At 54.3% G+C, this 22,574-nt stretch overlaps 4 non-coding genes across 4 annotated transcripts; all 4 read left to right on the top strand.

The window, feature by feature from the left end:
• Positions 1-2,069: 2,069 nt before the first annotated feature.
• On the top strand, positions 2,070-2,257 carry LOC148647409 (U2 spliceosomal RNA). The gene has a single exon (XR_015926947.1). It is a non-coding gene; the product is annotated as a U2 spliceosomal RNA (small nuclear RNA).
• A 5,927-nt stretch (positions 2,258-8,184) lies between these two features.
• LOC148647410 (U2 spliceosomal RNA) lies at positions 8,185-8,373 on the top strand. The gene has a single exon (XR_015927001.1). It is a non-coding gene; the product is annotated as a U2 spliceosomal RNA (small nuclear RNA).
• Positions 8,374-14,563: 6,190 nt separating this feature from the next.
• On the top strand, positions 14,564-14,752 carry LOC148647411 (U2 spliceosomal RNA). The gene has a single exon (XR_015926858.1). It is a non-coding gene; the product is annotated as a U2 spliceosomal RNA (small nuclear RNA).
• A 6,680-nt stretch (positions 14,753-21,432) lies between these two features.
• LOC148647412 (U2 spliceosomal RNA) lies at positions 21,433-21,623 on the top strand. The gene has a single exon (XR_015927066.1). It is a non-coding gene; the product is annotated as a U2 spliceosomal RNA (small nuclear RNA).
• Positions 21,624-22,574: the final 951 nt, after the last annotated feature.

Genomic DNA, 22,574 nt, shown 5'->3' on the forward strand with positions numbered 1-22,574 from the left:
AGACTTTTGTGAACGTGGTATTTTTGAGTTAACTTTAGTTTCTAGTGACTTGTGTTTTGAGTTATTGGGGAAGATTCAGGAGAAGAGAGAGGAGGCTCCGTTGAGCTTCTTCTCCGTGGACCCAATGTTTGCAGGGGATCTGAGGAAGATGACTGTGCATATTTCTGATCCGTTTGTTTCAGAAGAGGAAATTGTTGATTTTTTGCAACGCTTTGTGTTTCTGCATGGGGATGGACAGAGAGAACGGGATCCTAAAGGGGTTTGGACTGGGAAAAGGGTTTTTTGGATGAGACTGCGTTTTGGGGAAACTGTTGAAGCGGGGGTGATACACCCTCCACCGTTTTTTGAGATCGGGACAGGGGTGGGTTGTCTGTCCTATCCAGGACAGCCCTTGGTGTGCAGAAGATGTGGGAGATTGGGGCATTTTGCTGCACAATGTTCGACAGTGTTTTGTGGAAGATGTTTTGTTCAAGGTCATACAGTGAAAGAATGCAAGATTGGGGTTAAATGTTTTTCGTGTGGGGGATTGGGGCATTTATATAAAAATTGTGTGGTGAAGAGAGGGGGTGGTGAAGGTCACGAGGTGGAAGGGGAAGAAGGGCAGAGTTTGCAGGTGCGGGAAGAGATGGGTGGGCTTGGAAGTAAAGAGAGGGAGGAGGAAGAAGGACAGGGTGTTAAGGTGTCTGAGAGGGATTTAGTTGTAAGTGATAAATGTACGGCGGAGGATGAAGTGGAAGGTAATATAGGTGACAATTGTGAGGTTGGGAGGAGTGAAAATACGGTGACTGTGGTTGAGAGTTTAGTGGAATGTGAGTCTGAGAGCAAGTGTGATAAGGAGGTGACAAATGACATGGAAACAGAGAGCTTGGAAGTAGAGGAGGTGGGAAGGATGTGTAAAGGAGATTGTGCAGGGAATAAGGAGGAGTTTGGAAAAACGGGAATGGAGAAGGTTAAGGTAGGGGTGGAATCTGGTGAGGAAGGGGTGGAGGCGAAGGTTAGGGGTCAGGAGGAGGGTAAGGAGGTTGCACAAGGTGTGACGCAGGAAGCGGAGGATGTAGAAAGGAAGAGTACAGGAGAATGTGTGGGAAGCAGGGGGGAGAATGGAAAGGATGGGATAAGGGCAGATAAGGAAGGTGTAGTGAATGAGGTGTTTAGGAGTAGGGAGATTAGTGAGGTTAGGGAATTAGTTAAGGAGGGTGAGGGTGGGCGTATTAAGGGAGTTAAGGGTGAACATGTGGAGGTGGCGAAGGAGTGCATACAAGCAGAGAAGGCAAAAGTGGAAGTTGTGGAAAATAAAAAGGATGGTGGATGTGTGGGAAGTGTGAGAGTGAATGTCGGGAAAGTAATGAGGGAAAGTAAGGAAGCGGCAGTATTTAGAGATGGAGAGGCGAGAGAGAATGGTATGAGGGTGTTAGAGTCTAGAGCAGAGGAGGGAAGAGGTAGTGATATTAAAGATGAGGGATGGTATACTGGTGACTTTACAGATAGCGATGTGGAGAGGGAACATGCAGAATATGTGAAACGGTGTACGGAAGAATGGAAGAAGGGAGGGTACACTGATGGGAGGCCAAAAGCGCCATTGCAGGGGATTTCGTGGAACTTTGATTTTACAGGAAAGGTAAAGGAAATTGAATTGAATGAAGAGAACTTTCCACCCTTAGGGTCTGTAGGGGCCATGAAGGGGGAAAAAAGTAAAGCGGAATCAGTTTCAGCAAAAGGAGAGAGTAATGGTGGGGTTGGATGTGGAGGAGGGAGCAAAGGGGGCAACGATGGGAGACGGAAAATAATGCCCGCAAAGTATGGAAGAAAGGTAAATTTGTCCAAGGGTGGTAAAAATGGAGTAAAGTAAAGAGTTGTATGGGACATTATGTTAAAGTTTGGGAATTGAATGAGGGTTGTTTTGGGTTTGAGGGGTGTGGAGTATGGGAATAAATTGGAATTAAAAGAGGGATTGGTTGTTTTGCATAAGGGGTGGGATTATGTTAATAGATGGTTTGTATATGTTTGGTGTATTGGAGTATTGGATTTGGGGGTTTGAGTTATTTTGGTTTTAATGGTATTTGGTGTGAAGTAATTTGTATTTTTGTAATAAAAAAAAAAAAAATCTGTTCTTATCAGTTTAATATCTGATACGTCCCCCATCGGGGGACCACATATTAAACGGATTTTTGGAACAGGGAGCTGGATCAGGAGCTTGCTCCGTCCTCTCCACGCATCGGCCCGGTATTGCAGCGCCTCCGGGAGCGGTGCACCACCTTCTCTCAGCGGTGAAAAGACAGACGTAGGTAGGTAGCTAGCTAGCTAGCTAGCTAGCGAGCGAGCGAGCGAGCGAGCGAGCGAGCAAGCAAGCGGAGTGGACTGGAGCTCCTTCTTCTCGGGTCTCGTCCCTCGTCCCTCGTCCATCTGTGTGTCTCTGTGTTCTGTCTCTCTCTCGCCCTCTCGGTTCCCGTGCTCCCTCTGTGCGCTTTCCCGCGTCTCGACTCTCTGGGCAAGCAGGCCGGCCCCCTTTTCGGCTCCCGTGCGTTTTCCCTCCAAAAAACTTAGGTTTTTCAGCCTTTTCCCAGGGAGGCAGGCGTGGCTTGCTTGCTTGCTTGCTTGCTTGCTTGCTTGTGTGTGTGTCCGTCCCCGTCCCTGCAGGCGGGCCCCTTTCGACAGCTGGGCGTTTTCCCTCCCAAAAACTTAGTATATCCACCTTTTCTTTCTTTTTTTTCGGCAGGCAGGCAGGCAGGCGTGTGTGCGCGCGCGCGCGCGTCCCCGTCCCTCCCTCCCGAGAGAGAGCTGCCCCTTGCCTCTGCCCGCAGGTGCTGGCGCTCGGCTTTCGCTTGCAGCCGGTTGGGCGCAGCTGCTGCCGGTGGGAGGGGCCTAAGCTAAGGAGGCCGGGCGGCTGGCGCCCCCTGCGGCTGCGGTCGTTGTCGGGCCGTTGACAGAAGATCAAAGAGCAGGGCCCCCGCCCGGGACTGGCAGGAAGGCAGGCGGGCAGGCAAGAGAGAGGGGGAGCAGAGTCCCGCGGCAGGCCTCTGGCTGCAGGGAGGCCGGCGGCTGCGCGGGTCCCGGGCTCCAGAGGAGTCGGCCTGCGCCACTGTGCGCCAGCGGAACGCCCGCGCGTCGGTCCGCGCCTTTGTGGGCATCGCTTCTCGGCCTTTTGCCTAAGGTCGAGGAAAGAGGAGGGACAAAGAACACCACATTTGGAGTGCGGAAGGACTACTTGGATTTTGGACCCCGGACCGGATTTTGGACTACCTTTTGGATTGTGGACTGCGTTTTCTACGTTTGTTTGTTTCACTTGGGGTGAGTAGGCTGCTTCGGCAGCCGAAAGGCTGCGCTCACGATGGCTGCGGACCCCGGGATGGCGAGGAGGGCTGGCGGGGATCCCAACCTGAAGTGGACCATCCGCTTTTACTGGAGAGCGGAGACGGAGATGCCTGGGAGAGAGGCCTTTGAAGAGGATGTCCTTTTCAGGGATCTGGGAGTTGCAGTGGAGGAGATCCTATGTTTGCAGGGGAACCGGGTACAGCGATACATGGACACCACCTTCATGGACGCCAGGATTTACCAGAACACGGTGAAAAAGGTACTGCAAGCCCAACAAGAGGGGAAGCTCCGTGAGTATGAGTGCACAGGACTGCAAGGAAACAACAAGAGGTGGGTGATAGTCCACATGTTTAACCCGTTCATCCCCGACGCCGACGTTACCACCTTTTTGCGGCGGTATGTGGACGTGGTGAGCAGGCCTGTGACGATTCGGGATCGGAAGACCGTATGGGCGGGGAGACGAAAATATGAAGTCGAGTTGCGCAAGGAGCCCAGGTCCGAGGATGGCTTCTCCCACCCACCGGCCACCTTCGCAATCGGTTCAGGTAGGGGGTACTTATTTTACTGGAACCAGCCAGATTTTTGCCGCAGATGTCGGGAGTATGGGCATCGTGAAGAGGCTTGCAAGACCACGGAGTGTATGAAGTGTCACAGCCGGGACCACACAACGCAGCGGTGCCCAACGAAGGAGTGCTCGCTGTGTGGTGCTACGGGGCATCTGTACCGCCAGTGCAACCGTAGAGATGCCGACTACAACAGAGCCTTGTATGAGGGGGCAGCTCTGGCGGGGGAAGAACAGGTGGAGGATGACCCAAGAGAAGAGGGGGAGCTTTCCGGGAGGAAAGCGAGGAAAGGAGGAAGGCAACAGTTGGAGGCCGGACAGGGGAAGACAGGAGGACTGGAGACGGAGACAGACGTACGGCCGGGAACATCAAGGGAGGCAGGAGGTGCCGGCCCAAGATGGGCGGACGTGGTGAAGGCCCCGAGGGCGGTCGAAACATCGGTGGTGATGGCGCCATTAGAGGAAGAGAGGATGACGGTCCTAGCGCCCTCGGGGATGAAGAAGCAAAAGCGGCAGCGGGACGGGAAGGCAAAGAAGGCGACTCAGGAGAAGAAGAAAAAGACGGCGGAAAGAGCAGAGCTGGAAGATCTACAGGAAGAGACGTCAGAACCCGAGAGGATGGAGGAGGAAGAGCCCCAGTCGGAGACAAGCGACTCGGAGCCTGAGAGCGCGGTAGAATCTCTTCCCCCAGGACAAGGGGATGGACCTGGCCGGGCTGCCTTCTCAGTGCCGTTGGCTGCACTGGCAGGCGACAGCCCGTACACTGGCGGTGCGCCCGACACACCCACTCCTGTGCAGGAGTCGGACGCGAGCCCTTGGACGCCCCGACAGTTCCTGGAAACATCTGACAGCGGCAGTACATCAGGGGCGGAGAGCTCATCCGAGCCCGGCCCCGAAATAGGAATGGAGAGTGACGCCCCCCCAGATCCACCATGACCTTCACGGTAGCAACTGCTAACGTGAGGGGTTTGAGGGCACGGGAGAAGCGAGCGGCAGTCTTCAAGTACCTGTCCCGCAGGAACTTGGATTTGTGTTTTGTCCAGGAAGTCCATTTAAAGGGCCTTGACGACGTCAGGACCTTCTCGAAGGAGTGGAGGAAGGGTCCTTCTTGGTGGAGCGTCGGAGGGGTGAACTCCTCTGGCGTCGGCATCCTGTGCGGTTCGCCAGGGTTCACCGCTCACACGGTCAGCTCGGTGATCCCAGGACGTCTGCTGGTAGTGGACGGGAACTGGAAAAACATCAAGATTAGACTTATCAGTGTGTACGTCCCAGCAGACAGACGTCAGCAGGGCTCCTTCTTGAGAGATTTGGAGCCCCTGCTGTATACCAACAGAGAGCTGATCGTGGGCGGTGATTTCAACATCGACCTGGGGGATTCGCACGGCGAGGGAGTTCACCTGTTGAGGTCCTTAATTACGGACTTCAGCCTGCGGGACGGGTTTGCCAACACTGCACACCACACCTGGGATGATGGAAAGGGAATTTTCAGACGCCTGGACTATGTCCTTTCTACTGCAAAGTGGAGGATTCTAAGCAGGCAGGTGACCCCTACCTGGTTCTCGGACCACCAGCTGCTCTCAGTCTCTTTCGGTATTGAGGACCCCGGTTTCCGGGCTGGCTACTGGAAATTGAACCAACAGGTTCTACAAGAGGCGAGATACCGAGAGAAGATTGTGACAGTGCTGAAGGACTTTGAGAAGAGGAGGGAACTCTTTAGTTCAGCGGTACACTGGTGGGAGGCCTGCAAAGACACCATCGCTTCGGTCACCAGGAGGTACTGTTGTATCCGGCGGAGCCTGGAGGACCGCCAGTGTACCAGACTGCAAGAAGAGCTGGAGGCACTGTACGAGCAGCTGAACCAGGGGGGCGCCTTCAACGGCGAGAGAATCGCACAAGTAAGAGGCCTGCTTAGAGACAAGTGGTTACAGAGAGCCAGAGACTTCCTTTTTAGGCTTCAGGGAGTTTGGCGGGAAGGAGACGAACGCTGCTCGCCCCAATTCTTTGGGGTGGTGCGGCAGAAACAAGAGCGGAAGCTCTTTGAAGCCATTCGGAAGGAAGACGGGACTGTAACCACGGACATACCCGGGATGCTGGAGTGTGCCACAAGATTTTACTCAACCCTGTTCGCGGAGAAGGAGACGGATCCCAGCATCAGGGATAGGCTTCTGGAAGGTGTGGAGAAGGTGGTAGAGGACCCCTCTACACTGGTCGGGCCGGTGTCAGGGGCAGAAATCAAGACCGCAATGCTCGGCCTGAAGAAGGGCACTGTCCCTGGCGCGGATGGCCTGCCGACTGACTTTTACCACGCCTTTTGGGAACAACTGGAGCCTTTCCTGGTGCCGGTTTTCAACGAGGCCCTGGATAAGGGCAGCCTGGGTTCTAGTATGCAGACCGGCATCGTCTCCTTGCTCTACAAAGGAGGAGACAGGGCGGACCTGGGGAATTGGCGGCCTATCCAGCTCCTGTGCACTGACTACAAGATCTTGGCCAGGGTGTTGGGAGGCCGCCTGAGAACGGTAATGCCAGTGATGGTCCGGGCGGACCAGACATGCAGCGTGGCAGGACGCAAGATCAGCTGGAACCTCCAGCTGACCCGAGATGTCATCGCTTGGGTGGAGGACAGAGGCCTGCCACTCATGCTGGTGAGCCTGGATCAGACGAAGGCTTTCGACCGGGTCCATCATGAGATCTTGTGGGCACTCTTGCGCAAGAAAGGCCTACCGGAGACATTCGTCAAGTGGGTCAAGGCGCTATATAATGGTGCCAAATCCCGGGTATGTGTCAACGGCGTAGTAGGAAGGAGCATCCCTGTAAGCTGTGGTGTGCGACAAGGCTGTCCGCTTTCTCCCCTGTTGTACGTCATTTTCCTGGAACTGTTGTTGGACGAGCTACGGAAAGACCCCGGAGTACAAGGCATTCAAGTGCCAGGTGGCGGGGGGCAGGCGGTCAAGATCGCCGCCTACGCGGATGACGTCACGCTCTTCCTGAGCTCTGAAAGTAGCTTGGGAAGAGCCCTGGCCATTGTGGAGGATTTTTCTAGAGGCACCGGCGCCCGTTTGAACCGTGCCAAAAGCCTGGTGAAGCTGTTCGGGACCTGGTTGTGTGAACCAAAGACCTTGGGTGGCTTAACGAGGACGACAGGGCCGATGAAAATCCTGGGGGTCCTTTTTCACAACTCGGACCCCCCCACCCTGAACTGGGAGGCCAGGTTCCGGAAAGTGAGTCAGAAACTGGGCCTTTGGCAGAAGCGGTCCTTGACGTGGATCGGGAAGGCGCTGGTGCTGAAGGTTGAGATCCTGCCCCTTCTGCTTCACCTGGCGGTAGTGTACCCCCTACCTGTCGGAAAACGGAAGGAGCTGACCAGGCTTATTTTCGGGTTCGTGTGGGGTCAAACCTATGAGCGCATTAAGAGACCAGATATGTGCAGGCCCATAGAAGATGGTGGGAGGGGGATCGTGGATTTTCCAGTAAAACTGGACTGTGCGTTTACGGCCAGCCTGTGTGTGATCCTGCACGAAAACCCGCCCCACCTGTGCAGTCGATTTGTGAGCCTTTGGCTCACGGCGAGCATGCGTCACTTGACCGTCTGGAACAACAGGACCCCAAAGGCAGAGCGACTCCCACCGCACTACCGTCACGCAGTGCGGTGGCTGCGGGCGCACCCGGAGGTCAAAGAAGGCACGACAACGCTAAATCACCGACTGATGTACAAAATCATCCTGACGTCAGAGCGGCCAGCGATTCCGGGTGTGTCAAGAGAGATCTGGCAGCAGGCCCAACCCAAGGGCCTGGACAATAAGCTCAAGGATCTGAACTGGCTTGGAGTATGGGGTCGTATGGCGGTGAGGGCAGTGATGCATGCTCATGGCCTGGCGAAACAGAGTCAGTGCCCAAGACATGGCTGCACAGGTGAAGAGACCGTGAGTCACGTATTTTGGGAGTGCGGGTTTGTGCAGAGAGTCTGGAGTTCGAGCAAACGGCTTTTCGCACAGGTTGGTCTGGATGGCTCGCTGTCACTGCGCACAGTGATGAAGGGCGTACCCGGTTCCCGCAACTGGAATACGAGCTTCCTCCTGTGGCTCCTGATCAGCATCACGAAAATCTTCGTGTGGGATGCCCGAACTGAACTGATCAGGCACGGGGTGGAGGTGTCGGTCGCCGGAATCCACAGACGGGTGAAGACGGACATAACCCGTCGGATCAGATGGGACATTATCAGATGGGGGTTCGCAGCATCGAAAGAAAGGTGGAAGGGTTTGATCACATGGGTGTGAGGACATTGGTGGGTAGTATAATGTGACGGTTTTTTGTACTCTTTTATAATAAAAAAAAAAAAAAAAAAAAAATCTGTTCTTATCAGTTTAATATCTGATACGTCCCCCATCGGGGGACCACATATTAAACGGATTTTTGGAACAGGGAGCTGGATCAGGAGCTTGCTCCGTCCTCTCCACGCATCGGCCCGGTATTGCAGCGCCTCCGGGAGCGGTGCACCACCTTCTCTCAGCGGTGAAAAGACAGACGTAGGTAGGTAGCTAGCTAGCTAGCTAGCTAGCGAGCGAGCGAGCGAGCGAGCGAGCGAGCAAGCAAGCGGAGTGGACTGGAGCTCCTTCTTCTCGGGTCTCGTCCCTCGTCCCTCGTCCATCTGTGTGTCTCTGTGTTCTGTCTCTCTCTCGCCCTCTCGGTTCCCGTGCTCCCTCTGTGCGCTTTCCCGCGTCTCGACTCTCTGGGCAAGCAGGCCGGCCCCCTTTTCGGCTCCCGTGCGTTTTCCCTCCAAAAAACTTAGGTTTTTCAGCCTTTTCCCAGGGAGGCAGGCGTGGCTTGCTTGCTTGCTTGCTTGCTTGCTTGCTTGTGTGTGTGTCCGTCCCCGTCCCTGCAGGCGGGCCCCTTTCGACAGCTGGGCGTTTTCCCTCCCAAAAACTTAGTATATCCACCTTTTCTTTCTTTTTTTTCGGCAGGCAGGCAGGCAGGCGTGTGTGCGCGCGCGCGCGCGTCCCCGTCCCTCCCTCCCGAGAGAGAGCTGCCCCTTGCCTCTGCCCGCAGGTGCTGGCGCTCGGCTTTCGCTTGCAGCCGGTTGGGCGCAGCTGCTGCCGGTGGGAGGGGCCTAAGCTAAGGAGGCCGGGCGGCTGGCGCCCCCTGCGGCTGCGGTCGTTGTCGGGCCGTTGACAGAAGATCAAAGAGCAGGGCCCCCGCCCGGGACTGGCAGGAAGGCAGGCGGGCAGGCAAGAGAGAGGGGGAGCAGAGTCCCGCGGCAGGCCTCTGGCTGCAGGGAGGCCGGCGGCTGCGCGGGTCCCGGGCTCCAGAGGAGTCGGCCTGCGCCACTGTGCGCCAGCGGAACGCCCGCGCGTCGGTCCGCGCCTTTGTGGGCATCGCTTCTCGGCCTTTTGGCCAAGATCAGAAGGCGCGTGGCCTGACCGCGGCTGGACGATTCAAAAGAGACGAGAAGGGCGGCAGAGGAGAGACGGAGGAATACAGACGGAAGGATCCTACGAAGGCGCAGACGACCGGGAAGAAGGCATTGGACCAACACCTGGGGGAACCGGATTCACGAGCCACCACTGGAATCGCTCTGGGTTGAGCCCAGGGGGTGAAGGTGGGGCTCCCAGATGACGGCGGCCGGTGAGTGGGATCCTTTTTTAGCGACCGTGAACCCTCTGTCCCGTGAGGGACAGATGAGGTGCACGGTGCGCTTTATCTTAAAGAAGAAAGAGGATGCGGGAGTATGGATGGTCAGGACACAGTTCGAGAGAAAGATTTTGTTCGATGTGTTGAACATTAAGAAGATCAATATTTTGGGAGTACAGGATTTTCAGGTGAAGAATATCTATGATGTCACGTTGACTACGAACTACGAATGCCGAAGGGTGTGGGATATGGCTAACGACTTGAAGGAAATTGACCCTCTTGCAAAATTTATTATTGAACCTCTGTTCGCCCGGGAGTTGAGACCAGTAACTGTGCATATGTATAACCCTCATGTGCCCGAGATTGATATAGCCATCTTCCTAAGAAGATACCTTGATATCCAAGGGGAGGGGAAGAAAATCTTGGATGAGGAAGATATATGGACTTTTAAGAGACGGTATATGGCAAGGTTTCGGCCGTGTAAGACCTCCCCTGGGGGGGTGCTACACCCTCCGGCATCCTTTTATATCGGGCCAAATAAGGGGTATTTGAGTTACGCTGGGCAGCCTAAAACCTGTAGGAAGTGTGGCCAGGAAGGACATGTGGTAGCAGACTGCACGGAACAGCTTTGCAGGCGCTGCGGTCAGGTCGGGCACTCGGCAGTGTCCTGCCGTGAGGCCAGGGTGTGCAACCTGTGCGGGGAACAAGGCCACATGTATAGGGCGTGCCCGCAGAAAATTAAGACCTTTGCGTCCGTAGTTGCAGACAAGGGAGAGGAACAAGCCGGACCATCGGTGAGAACAAGGAGGAACGATGAAGAGGGCACTCACCTGAATGAAGATCTTGCCCTCCAGGAGGTTGGCACTGATGCTCTGGCTCAGGTTTTGGACCCGGAGCCCCAGGCGTCCAGATCGGGTAGGCAGGACCTCCTCGCTGGATTACCGGAGATGGGAGCGAATGAGGAACCCGGGGAGAAGGAACCCTCAGAATCCGGCTGGATGAAACCAAAAAGGAGGGGAAAAAAGTCAAAGAAGAGGGAGAGAACCGCCTCGGACGAAGACAACACAGGGGTGGTAGAGAAGAAGTACAAAGAGATTGACATTCCGTCGGAGGAAGAGGCTGGCATGGAAGAGGAAGACTACTCTGATTCAGAGGTACAGCCTCAAAAGGAGGGAGACTATAATCCAGACGAGAGCCGGGAAATGGAGGAAGACCCCAGCATTGAGGGAGAGGTAGTGGGGAGTCCTGCGGAAGAGGAGGACAACGACTCTCCAAAAGACCCAGGCCCGGTAGAGGAAGGGGAAGAGGAGGAGAGAGAACCCCCCCAACCCACATCTGAAGCAGGGGGGTCAGTAACCACCCACGTTTCTGTCGCACGCCCCCAGGTCGTAATGCCCGGGGACGTGGCGATTGGCTCCGAACTTTGTCTACAGCCTGAGAGATCCTCCGATTCGGACTCGGACGCCTCACTGCCCCTCAGCGGTGTAACGGCTCAGGAAGAATCTCCCCCGTCCTTTTCCCCCGTTACATCTCTCAGCGACGCTATGTCGCCAAATGTAGACGGTATGGAAGATGCCCTGCATGGCCTTCTGGGTTCACTGTATTGAAGGCTACTTTCATGAGCGAGAGAGATGGGAACCTCCCCCCCTCTCGAGGCAGAGTGCATTCTCTGCTCCATTAACACCAGGGGTCTTAAAGATAAGATCAAACGTAACGGCGTCTTTGAATTCCTGGCTGAAAGGCGGTTTTCTTTTTGTTTCCTACAAGAAGTCCACCTCGGATCAGAGAGAGACGTGTCCGAATTCAGGAAGGACTGGCGTACTGGGGACTCTTGGTGGAGTGTGGGGGGTGTGCATTCCTCGGGGGTGGGGATCCTTTGCGGGACTCCTAATTTCTCTCCAAGCGAGGTTGTCTCTGTAATTCCAGGGAGGCTGTTGGTAGTGGATGGTGTGTGGGAGTGTATGCGTGTGCGTGTGATTGGAGTGTATGCACCAGCGGATAGGCGCCTTCAGGGGGCCTTCCTGAGAGAGTTAGAGCCCCTCCTCTATACAAATAGAGTGGTACTGATGGGTGGAGATTTTAACATCGATCTCGGTGATGTGAGTGGTTCGGGAGTGAGTGGTCTGCGTGAGATTGCACAACGTTTCAAACTGCATGACTGTTTTGGTGATTTTGGCCCGGCCTCCAAGGCTTATACCTGGAGTAATGGGCGAGGGATATTCCGAAGGCTAGATTATGTATTCACCACCCTAAAAGGGGTGACTCGGGCCAGGCAGGTGGTTCCAGTATGGTTCTCTGACCACCTCTTACTGTCGGCAACTGTGACCTCTGATGGTTTCCGGACAAGACCACAGCACTGGAAGCTGAACACGCAGGTCCTGTCCGAGGAGAAATATCTTACTCGGATAGTTGACCTGCTGTGCGGCTTCCAGAGGAAACGGTGGAGGTTTCCTACGGCGGTCCTCTGGTGGGAGGCCTGTAAAAAGGCCATCGCCAAGGCCTCCGTGAGTTACTGTAGGCACAGGAGATCTGTGGGTAAGGCGGCGCTAGCTAATTTACAAAAAGAGCTAGAAGGCCTATATGTGGCGTTTAATGAGGGTGGTTCCTTCGACGCAGCAAAAGCCACAGAAATCCGGCACGCTTTGAGCGAGACCTGGTCCTCGCGAGCTAGAGAGTTCCTGTTCAGGCTCAAGGGTGAGCTTTTGGAAAGCCATGAGAAGTGCTCGTCCCACTTCTTCGGCGCGGTCCGCGCGCGGCAGGCAAGGACCAGCTTCGAGGCGCTACGGAAGGTGGATGGCTCAGTAACACAGGATGGGCTTGAAATGGAGGAGTGCGCCTCGGAGTTTTACAGGTCCTTGTTTGCGGAAAAACCCGTGGACGCGGGCCGTTGGGAGAAGTGGTTGACGGGCATAGACGGGCGAACTGAGGTTCCTCTGGGCTTGGACGGGGATCTAACGGCCGCGGAGGTGAAGGAAGCCATGGCCGGCCTGCGTCGGGGAACCGCCCCCGGCGTCGACGGCCTGCCCATAGATTTCTATGTTGCCTTTTGGGACACGCTTCAGCCCATGCTCATGGAGGTCTTCCGGGAAATACTGCAAGTCGGGGAGATGGGAACAACAATGAAGGTAGGAGTCTTGTCTCTTATCTTCAAAAAGGGTGATAAGGCAGATCTGGAAAACTGGAGGCCGATCCAGTTACTCTGCACCGATTATAAGATCTTGGCAAGAGTACTGGGTAGGAGGCTGAGGAAGGTGATGCCAGATCTGGTTAGTAAGCACCAGACTTGCAGTGTAGAGGGCCGGAAAATAGCTTGGAATCTCCATCTCATCAGAGACACGGTTGCCTGGGTAGAAGATCGGAACCTAGAGCTCATGCTGGTCAGTCTCGACCAGAGTAAGGCCTTTGATAGGGTTCACCATGCCTTCCTCTGGGAGGTTCTGGCGCGGCTGGGCTTGAGCCATGCCTTCATCAGGTGGATCAAGACACTTTACAATGGTGTGGTATCACGGGTGTGCATCAACGGGAGGTTGGGAGCGGGAGTGCCGGTCGGTTGTGGGGTGAGGCAGGGTTGTCCCCTGTCTCCCCTCCTTTACGTCCTGTACACCGAGCCCCTCCTCCTAGCAATTCACAAGGATCCCCTGATTGAGGGCGTGGTGGTTCCAGGCAGTGGGGGTGAGCAGGTAAAAGTCGCGGCCTATGCTGACGACATCTCACTGTTCCTTACATCCGAAAGGAGTATGTACCGGGTACTTGAGTTGATGGAGGACCTCTCAGCAGGCACCGGGTCCTGTCTAAACAGGGACAAGTGTGCCATCAAGTACTTTGGCAAGTGGAAGGACAGGAGAGACGAGGTCGCGGGCCTCCCCCTGGAGCCGGGTCCATTAAAGATCTTGGGCATCCGATTTCACTCGGGCGATTCCGCGAGATTGAATTGGGAGGACAAGCTTCGGCGGGTAAACCAGAGGTTGGGTATGTGGCAGGATAGGACACTTTCCTATACAGGGAAGGTCCTAGTAATCAAGGTGGACATCCTGCCATTGCTAGTGCATCTGGCCAGGGTGTTTCCCTTACCTGCCAGCATGAGGAGGGATCTCGTTAGAGCAGTCTTCCGGTTCATCTGGGGTGCGGGTTATGAGTACATCGCCCGAGTGCACATGTGTAGACCGGTAGAGGAAGGGGGGAGGGCCGTTCCAGATTTGCCGGCCAAACTGGATACCCTGTTTGTGTCCGGCCTGTGTATGATCCTCCATGAGGACCCTGACCACCTGTGCGTGTGCTACGTAAAGCTGTGGTTATCTGTCATGATGAGGCACCTTGTGGCTTGGTCCAATAGGACGCCTAAGGCCGAAAGGCTGCCCCCGCACTACAGGCACGCCGTAAAGTGGCTGAAAAAGTACCCTGCAGCCAGGGAGGGGCGGGCGTCCTTAGACCACAAGGCCTTATACAGGACAGTGGTCGCAAAGGCCGGCCCGGCAGTGGTCGGGGTTTCGGAAGAAGGCTGGCGGCAAATTCAGCCTGTTGGTCTTGACAACAGGTTAAAAGACCTCAATTGGCTGGCCAGATGGAATCGTATGCCGGTCCGGGAGACATTGCATAGTCACGGTCTTTCGAGACAAAATCGGTGTCCCCGCCCGGATTGCGCGGAGATCGAAACAGTCATGCATGTTTTCTGGGGGTGCACCTTTTCACAACAGGTATGGAAGAAGAGCGAATGGTTGTTGGAGAGAGTGAGTACGGATTTTAACTTGACTGCACAGATAGTATTGAAAGGGGTTCTGGGACCACGTAAATGGAACTGTGGTTTCCTTTTGTGGCTCATTATCAGTCTAGTTAAATGGTTTTTGTGGATGTCACGTAAAGAATTAGTAGAGCACGGGAAGGGGGATTCACCGGACACAATAGTTTGGAAAATTCAGCACGATATTGGGAGAAGGGTTAAGTGGGATATCTCACGGTGGGGTTTTTCTGCAGCAAAGGAACGATGGAAGGGTCTTTTTTCTTTAGGTTAATTTCTGTGTGTTGTCGGGGGTTGTAGGTAACTGTGTCTTGTATGTATTGTTTTGTATATTTTGTATTTTTGTAATAAAAAAAAAAAAAAAATCTGTTCTTATCAGTTTAATATCTGATACGTCCCCCATCGGGGGACCACATATTAAACGGATTTTTGGAACAGGGAGCTGGATCAGGAGCTTGCTCCGTCCTCTCCACGCATCGGCCCGGTATTGCAGCGCCTCCGGGAGCGGTGCACCACCTTCTCTCAGCGGTGAAAAGACAGACGTAGGTAGGTAGCTAGCTAGCTAGCTAGCTAGCGAGCGAGCGAGCGAGCGAGCGAGCAAGCAAGCGGAGTGGACTGGAGCTCCTTCTTCTCGGGTCTCGTCCCTCGTCCCTCGTCCATCTGTGTGTCTCTGTGTTCTGTCTCTCTCTCGCCCTCTCGGTTCCCGTGCTCCCTCTGTGCGCTTTCCCGCGTCTCGACTCTCTGGGCAAGCAGGCCGGCCCCCTTTTCGGCTCCCGTGCGTTTTCCCTCCAAAAAACTTAGGTTTTTCAGCCTTTTCCCAGGGAGGCAGGCGTGGCTTGCTTGCTTGCTTGCTTGCTTGCTTGCTTGTGTGTGTGTCCGTCCCCGTCCCTGCAGGCGGGCCCCTTTCGACAGCTGGGCGTTTTCCCTCCCAAAAACTTAGTATATCCACCTTTTCTTTCTTTTTTTTCGGCAGGCAGGCAGGCAGGCGTGTGTGCGCGCGCGCGCGCGTCCCCGTCCCTCCCTCCCGAGAGAGAGCTGCCCCTTGCCTCTGCCCGCAGGTGCTGGCGCTCGGCTTTCGCTTGCAGCCGGTTGGGCGCAGCTGCTGCCGGTGGGAGGGGCCTAAGCTAAGGAGGCCGGGCGGCTGGCGCCCCCTGCGGCTGCGGTCGTTGTCGGGCCGTTGACAGAAGATCAAAGAGCAGGGCCCCCGCCCGGGACTGGCAGGAAGGCAGGCGGGCAGGCAAGAGAGAGGGGGAGCAGAGTCCCGCGGCAGGCCTCTGGCTGCAGGGAGGCCGGCGGCTGCGCGGGTCCCGGGCTCCAGAGGAGTCGGCCTGCGCCACTGTGCGCCAGCGGAACGCCCGCGCGTCGGTCCGCGCCTTTGTGGGCATCGCTTCTCGGCCTTTTGGCGAAGATCCTGAGTGCGTGGCCTGACCGCGGCTTGGGCTCTGAGTCAAAGGAGGGAAGGGGTGGACGGCGCGGCTTTTTTCAAGCGACGGCGATTTTTTCTTTGTGGCGGATAGGATTCCGGCCACTCTACACAAGATGGAGAGGACTTCAAGCAAGAACGCAAGACCAAGGCATACTGTGCGATTTGTGCTGCGAGTGGAGGCTTCTGACAAGGATTTTGCCAAGAGGGATGCTTTCGAGGATGAAGTCCTTTTCAAGCATTTGTCCTTACAGCCTGAAGAGATCTATTGCCTCCAGGACTTTCCAGGTAAAAAGATTTTTGATTTGTCACTTTACTCTGCTGAACAGTGCACGAAAGTATGGTCTGTTTTGACTGCTCGCAGGCAGGAAGAACCTTTTGTTCATTTTTTCCTTGAACCTTTGTTTGCACGGGAGGCGAGACCCATATGGGTCCATATGAACAACCCTTTTACCCCAGAAGCAGACATTGTTAATTTTCTTAAAAGATTTGTTGACGTTCAGGGCACGGGTATCAAGGAGATGGATAGGAAGAGAGTCTGGAACGGGAAAAGGAAATTTCTGGTGCGTTTCAGAGCGGACCCTAGTGCTGAGGATGGGCTCTTGCACCCTCCTGCTAACTTCTCAATTGGAACATATACAGGTTATCTGTACTACCCTGATCAACCCTTGGCGTGTAGACGATGCAGGCAGAGGGGCCACTATGCTGCTGACTGTGATGTGGAGGTCTGTCGAAGATGTGATACTGTGGGGCACAGCACCTTAATGTGCAGAGCTGAACCGAAATGTAATCTGTGCGGGGTTTCTGGGCACATTTACAGGGCGTGCCCAAAGAAAGGTAGGAGTTTCGCAGCCGTGGCGGGTGGCACATCGGCAGCAAGTGTTACCTCAGTTCACCAGGCAGAAGATGCAGCAGAGGGCCCGGCACCGGCGTCGCTGGTCCCTGACGCTGGCGAGGAGGTGATGGAACCTGAGGGTGTGGATCGGGGGCAGGAGGTAACGGACCACAGGCAGACGGCAACAGCACTTACCTCAGCAGAAGATCGCAGCGGCGAAGAAGAGACGGAGGCTCCGGTGAGTGCTGAGGAGGTCCCGGGGAGCGCAGAGGAGGAAGGTGGGGTCTCGCTCGCCGCGCTAGAGCATATAAGAGCGTTGGCTGAGGAATCAAGCCTGCCCTCTGCGGAGGAAGTAGGGTCAGACTGGGGGGACAGAGTGGATGAAGAGGAGGCCATGGACACCGTCCAGGCCAGGAAAGTTGTGAAAAGAAAGGCAGAAAATGATGTGCCGCCCTTGGTGAAGAAATCGGGTGTAGATCCCATGGAATACCTTGAGTCGATGGCCACAGATTCGTTGGCCCAGGCCGAATCTACTCCACTAGGGTCGGAGGGCGAGGTAAGTGGTGTGGGTGACCCCCCCCTTACGGCAGAGTCGGGTATGTCCTCAGGCTTTGTCATTCCAGAAACGGAGATGACCCCGACCTCGGCAGAAGCCTCAGAAGAACACATGCAGCCACGCGTCGCCCTGCAGAGAGAAGAACGAGATGTCTTTATATTCGCTGAGGTACCTATGAGGTTCAAGAAGTTCTGTAAATGGGACGAAAAGGCCAGCAAAATAGTCTGGCCTAGGACCTTCAATGAGCAAGGGCTATCTCCGGCAGGGATCGTGGTGCGTTGTGAGCACTCTGGTGAGGAGATTTCAACCCTCGAAGTAAAGGGCCGCAACCAGATAGATGCGACCAACAAGAGGATGTTGTTGGGTGACTTGGTAAAGAAATGGATAAGGGACAAGGGAGAACTGAAGGAGATGTACGAGGTGGGGGTGGAAAGGCGCCCAGACAAAGTGCTGAAGATTCTGGAGGTCCCGCCGCAGTTTTTGGAGACCTGTGCCTGGAAGAACGGAAACGTGCAGTACCCGCCCCGGCCGTCAAACTTCCGACGTGTGCTGAGGATGCAGGAAGGAGTGACAGTTGGCTGTTCGCGATCAGGAGGTAAAATAGATAAACTATATTTACAGGGACAAAGGGAGGCGTCAGTGCGTCAAGCTTACATGGAGCTGATGAGCCTTTTTGCTGCCCCCTAATGTTGAAAATATTAACTTTAAATATTCGGGGATTAAGGAACTTAGTAAAGAGGACGGCCTTTTTTTCTTACCTGAAAACCATGGTTTTTGACATTTGTTTGGTGCAGGAAGTCCATCTAAAAGATGATAGAGACGTCATACAGTTCACTCGTGAGTGGGACAGAGGAGACTCTAGATGGAATATCGGAGGTGTCCACTCCTCGGGAGTTGGAGTTTTATTTGGCAATCGCAATTTTATAGTGGAGAATTGTGTGAATGTAGTGCCTGGGAGAGCTTTATATTTGGATATTTGTTCGGGTGAGAATTGCTTTCGGTGTGTGTGTGTGTATGCCCCGGCAATGATGGCTTTACGGGCAGATTTCTTTAAGGAACTTTATCCTGTTTGCCTTACCAACAAATGGATCATCATGGGAGGAGACTTTAACGTGGACCTCCAAGATAAGAGGGATCCAGGGGCAAAGCAGCTCAATCTTCTTCTAGCACAGTTTGGACTTTACGACTGCGCCTACCGGATCCGAAAGGAGAAAGCAGAGGCCACGTGGAGGAACGCCCAAGGTACTGTAAAGCGCCTTGATTATGTATTCGCCTCACTGGACGTACCTGTTGAGAAGGTGGTGGTGCTGCCGGTAGGTTTCTCTGACCATGCCCTAGTAGAGGCCCATTTTCCACAGTTAAAGAACCAGTTTGGGCGTGGGGTGTGGAAGTTAAATACGGAGAACCTAAGAGAAGACGAATATGTCAAGGTAATGAGGTACAAATTGCAAACATGGTGGAAGGAGAGGAATCTGGGGACTCCCCTGATTGATTGGTGGGAACACTTTAAAAAGAAAATTAGAAGGGAGTCCAGAATTTATTGCCGAGCAAGGCTCAAACGTGAGCGGCAGAAGGGCAGGGCGCTGCAGGACAGATTAAACACCTTGTTCTCCCAGTGTAATAAGGATATGTCAGTGTGCCCTGAAGATATCGCAGCAGCTAAAGCTGAACTGCGCGCTTATCACGAGCAAAAGGCAAGGAGCTACCTGTTCAGAGCCCACGTGCAGTTCATACAAACTCACGAAACATGTTCCAGTTTTTTCTTCCGGCAAATTCGTCAGAGACAGAAGCGCAGTGTGATGACTGGCATTCAGACCTCGGAGGGGAAAATAGTCACTAGTAGTGAGGAGATGCTGGAAGTGGTGAGACACTTTTACCAATGTCTTTTTTCCCTAAAGACGGTGGACGAGGCCATGGGTGCGAAGCTGCTGAGCGATATTACAGCGCAGGTTCCTGTCAAAGCCCAAGAACAATTGGAGGCTCCTATAAGCTTGCAGGAACTTGGCGACGCTCTGTTCGGCATGAAGGCTGGCAAGGTACCAGGTAAAGACGGGCTACCAGCCGAATTTTATCGGACGTTTTGGGATATCATAGGGCCAATCTTACTTCAGGTGACGGAGGAAATCTTTCGTAGGAAGGCTATGTGTGAGTCCATGAGGGAGGGAATCCTCACACTGTTGTATAAGAAAGGGCCTGCAACGGACCTTAAAAACTGGAGGCCGCTGCAGATGTTGTGTGTGGACTATAAGCTGATCGCTAAAGTGCTGGTTAACCGCTTGAAGGGGGTCCTAGCTCATGTGATCGGTTGGGACCAAACCTGCGGGGTTCGAGGTCGGCGTGCCAGCTGGACCCTCCAACTAGTACGGGATGTGATAGCGTGGTCCGAGAACAGGAACGTCCCGTTGCTGATCGCCAGCTTGGACCTAGAAAAAGCATTTGACAATGTCTCACACGCCTTTGTCTGGCGGGTGATGGAGAAGATGGGATTCGGCCCTGTCATGCTGGGCTGGTTAAAAATACTGTACTCACAGGTTGGCAGTAGAGTACTGGTGAACGGGCACCTGGGAGGACTGGTTCACCAAGAGTCTGGTGTGCGTCAGGGCTGCCCCCTGTCCCCTTTACTTTTTGCACTATATATGGAACCTTATGCGCGGGCAGTCCAGAAGGAGCCATCCATCGACGGGATCCTCGTACCTGGGAGTGGAGGAAAAAGAGTTAAGGTGGCATTATATGCTGACGATGTTACCTTATTCCTCAGCTCTTACCTTAGCCTACAGGCGGCCTTGGACGTCTTCGAGAACTTCTCTCTCGCGTCAGGTGCAAAGCTAAACAGGGGGAAAAGTCAGATCAAGTTCTTCGGGCCTTGGAAAGAACAACTGGGACCAGCACATGGACTGGACGTCTGTCAAGGCCCCCTTAAGATCCTAGGGGTGTTATTCACGGCACAGGATGCTGCTTGGTGCAATTGGTCCCAGAGGCTGGAGAAGGCTAGGCTGCAGCTGACGCACTGGAAGAACAAGCAGCTGTCCTTTGTAGGTAAAGTCCTGATCCTGAAAGTGGTGTTTCTGCCTGTGCTGGTTTACCTAGCATCGGTGTATCCCATGCCTGCGCGCTTCAACAGATATCTGGTAAGGGAGGTTTTTATGTTCATGTGGGGGGGAAAATATGAGTATGTGCGCAGAGTTGATATGTATCGCCCAGTGGAGGAAGGCGGACGGGGAGTTCCCAACTTCCCTGTAAAGCTAAACTGTATATATGTGTCTGGCCTGTGTATAGCTCTGCATTCCCCAGTCTCACATCCCTTTCAGTATTTTGTCAGGTTCTGGCTATCTAGCCACGTGCGCGCCCTGGCTCAGTGGTCCAACAGTTTGCCTCATGGGAGCGATCTGCCATGGCACTATCGACACGCGACACACTGGCTGAAACAACACCCTGAGCTTAAAGATCACCAGGTCCTGCTTAACCACAGACGGCTCTATTCTGCAGTAACTCAAGCTGAAGAGGCCAGCCTCGTAGGAGGCGTCCCCAACGTGGTCTGGCGGCGAGTCCAGCCCAGAGGTCTACAGCACCACCTAATGGATTTGAACTGGCTATCCGCTTGGGGTCGTTTGGCAGTTCGTGAGGTTTTGTTTAAGCATAAACTGACAAAGCAGCAGGAGTGTCCAAGAGCCGGGTGTCATGCGGTAGAGTCGATCAGCCACGTGTTTTGGGACTGTAATTTTGCTCAGCGAACCTGGAACAAATGTGAAACTTTGTTTAGTAGCCTGTCCTCCACTTTCTGTGTACTTCCTGCAGTTGTGTTATATGGGCTGAAGGTGGGAGGTGGGGCAAACGCTAGGAGCTTTGTGTTATGGTTGCTAGTTAGTTTAATTAAGTTTGAGTTATGGAATTCCAGGAATTTGTTAGTCAAGAGGGGAACGGTTTGTACAGTAGATGGGTTATATAGAAGGCTTTTATGGAATTTGAGAGGGTTGGTAGAAGGGGACATAAAAAGATGGGGTTTTCATGCCGCAAAGGAGAAATGGAAATCCATAGTGGATATCTGGGATTGGAAATAGTCTAGGTCCTTTAATGTTCCTGTAATTTGTAAATAAGACTGTTGGGTGAATTTGGGGGTGGTAGGTAATTTGCATAAGGGGCGGGATTATGTAAATAGGGTTGGGGTTGGAAATCATGTACTGTGTTTTTCAAGTAAGTTGTTTATTTTATGTACGCATATCTGCTTCATGTTAATTGTGGGTTTGTTTTTGAGCAAGGGAATTGTATTGGGGTGGGTTGTGTCTATATAAGGGATGAGATTATGATACCTTTGATTTAGCTGTGTAATTGTTTTTGTTTTTGATTGTGTTTTTGGACTTATGTATTTGTAGTTTTGGTGTTTTATTTTGTATTTTGTATAATAAAAAAAAAAAAAAAAAAAAATCTGTTCTTATCAGTTTAATATCTGATACGTCCCCCATCGGGGGACCACATATTAAACGGATTTTTGGAACAGGGAGCTGGATCAGGAGCTTGCTCCGTCCTCTCCACGCATCGGCCCGGTATTGCAGCGCCTCCGGGAGCGGTGCACCACCTTCTCTCAGCGGTGAAAAGACAGACGTAGGTAGGTAGCTAGCTAGCTAGCTAGCTAGCGAGCGAGCGAGCGAGCGAGCGAGCAAGCAAGCGGAGTGGACTGGAGCTCCTTCTTCTCGGGTCTCGTCCCTCGTCCCTCGTCCATCTGTGTGTCTCTGTGTTCTGTCTCTCTCTCGCCCTCTCGGTTCCCGTGCTCCCTCTGTGCGCTTTCCCGCGTCTCGACTCTCTGGGCAAGCAGGCCGGCCCCCTTTTCGGCTCCCGTGCGTTTTCCCTCCAAAAAACTTAGGTTTTTCAGCCTTTTCCCAGGGAGGCAGGCGTGGCTTGCTTGCTTGCTTGCTTGCTTGCTTGCTTGTGTGTGTGTCCGTCCCCGTCCCTGCAGGCGGGCCCCTTTCGACAGCTGGGCGTTTTCCCTCCCAAAAACTTAGTATATCCACCTTTTCTTTCTTTTTTTTCGGCAGGCAGGCAGGCAGGCGTGTGTGCGCGCGCGCGCGCGTCCCCGTCCCTCCCTCCCGAGAGAGAGCTGCCCCTTGCCTCTGCCCGCAGGTGCTGGCGCTCGGCTTTCGCTTGCAGCCGGTTGGGCGCAGCTGCTGCCGGTGGGAGGGGCCTAAGCTAAGGAGGCCGGGCGGCTGGCGCCCCCTGCGGCTGCGGTCGTTGTCGGGCCGTTGACAGAAGATCAAAGAGCAGGGCCCCCGCCCGGGACTGGCAGGAAGGCAGGCGGGCAGGCAAGAGAGAGGGGGAGCAGAGTCCCGCGGCAGGCCTCTGGCTGCAGGGAGGCCGGCGGCTGCGCGGGTCCCGGGCTCCAGAGGAGTCGGCCTGCGCCACTGTGCGCCAGCGGAACGCCCGCGCGTCGGTCCGCGCCTTTGTGGGCATCGCTTCTCGGCCTTTTGGCTAAGATCAAGTGTGTGGCCTGACCGCAGCTTGCATCTTAGCCAGGAGAAAGGGAGAGACGGATCG

The sequence above is a fragment of the Lepisosteus platostomus genome, chromosome 15 (genome assembly GCF_059453375.1).
Source record: "Lepisosteus platostomus isolate fLepPlt1 chromosome 15, fLepPlt1.hap1, whole genome shotgun sequence".
Lineage (NCBI taxonomy): Eukaryota > Metazoa > Chordata > Actinopteri > Semionotiformes > Lepisosteidae > Lepisosteus > Lepisosteus platostomus.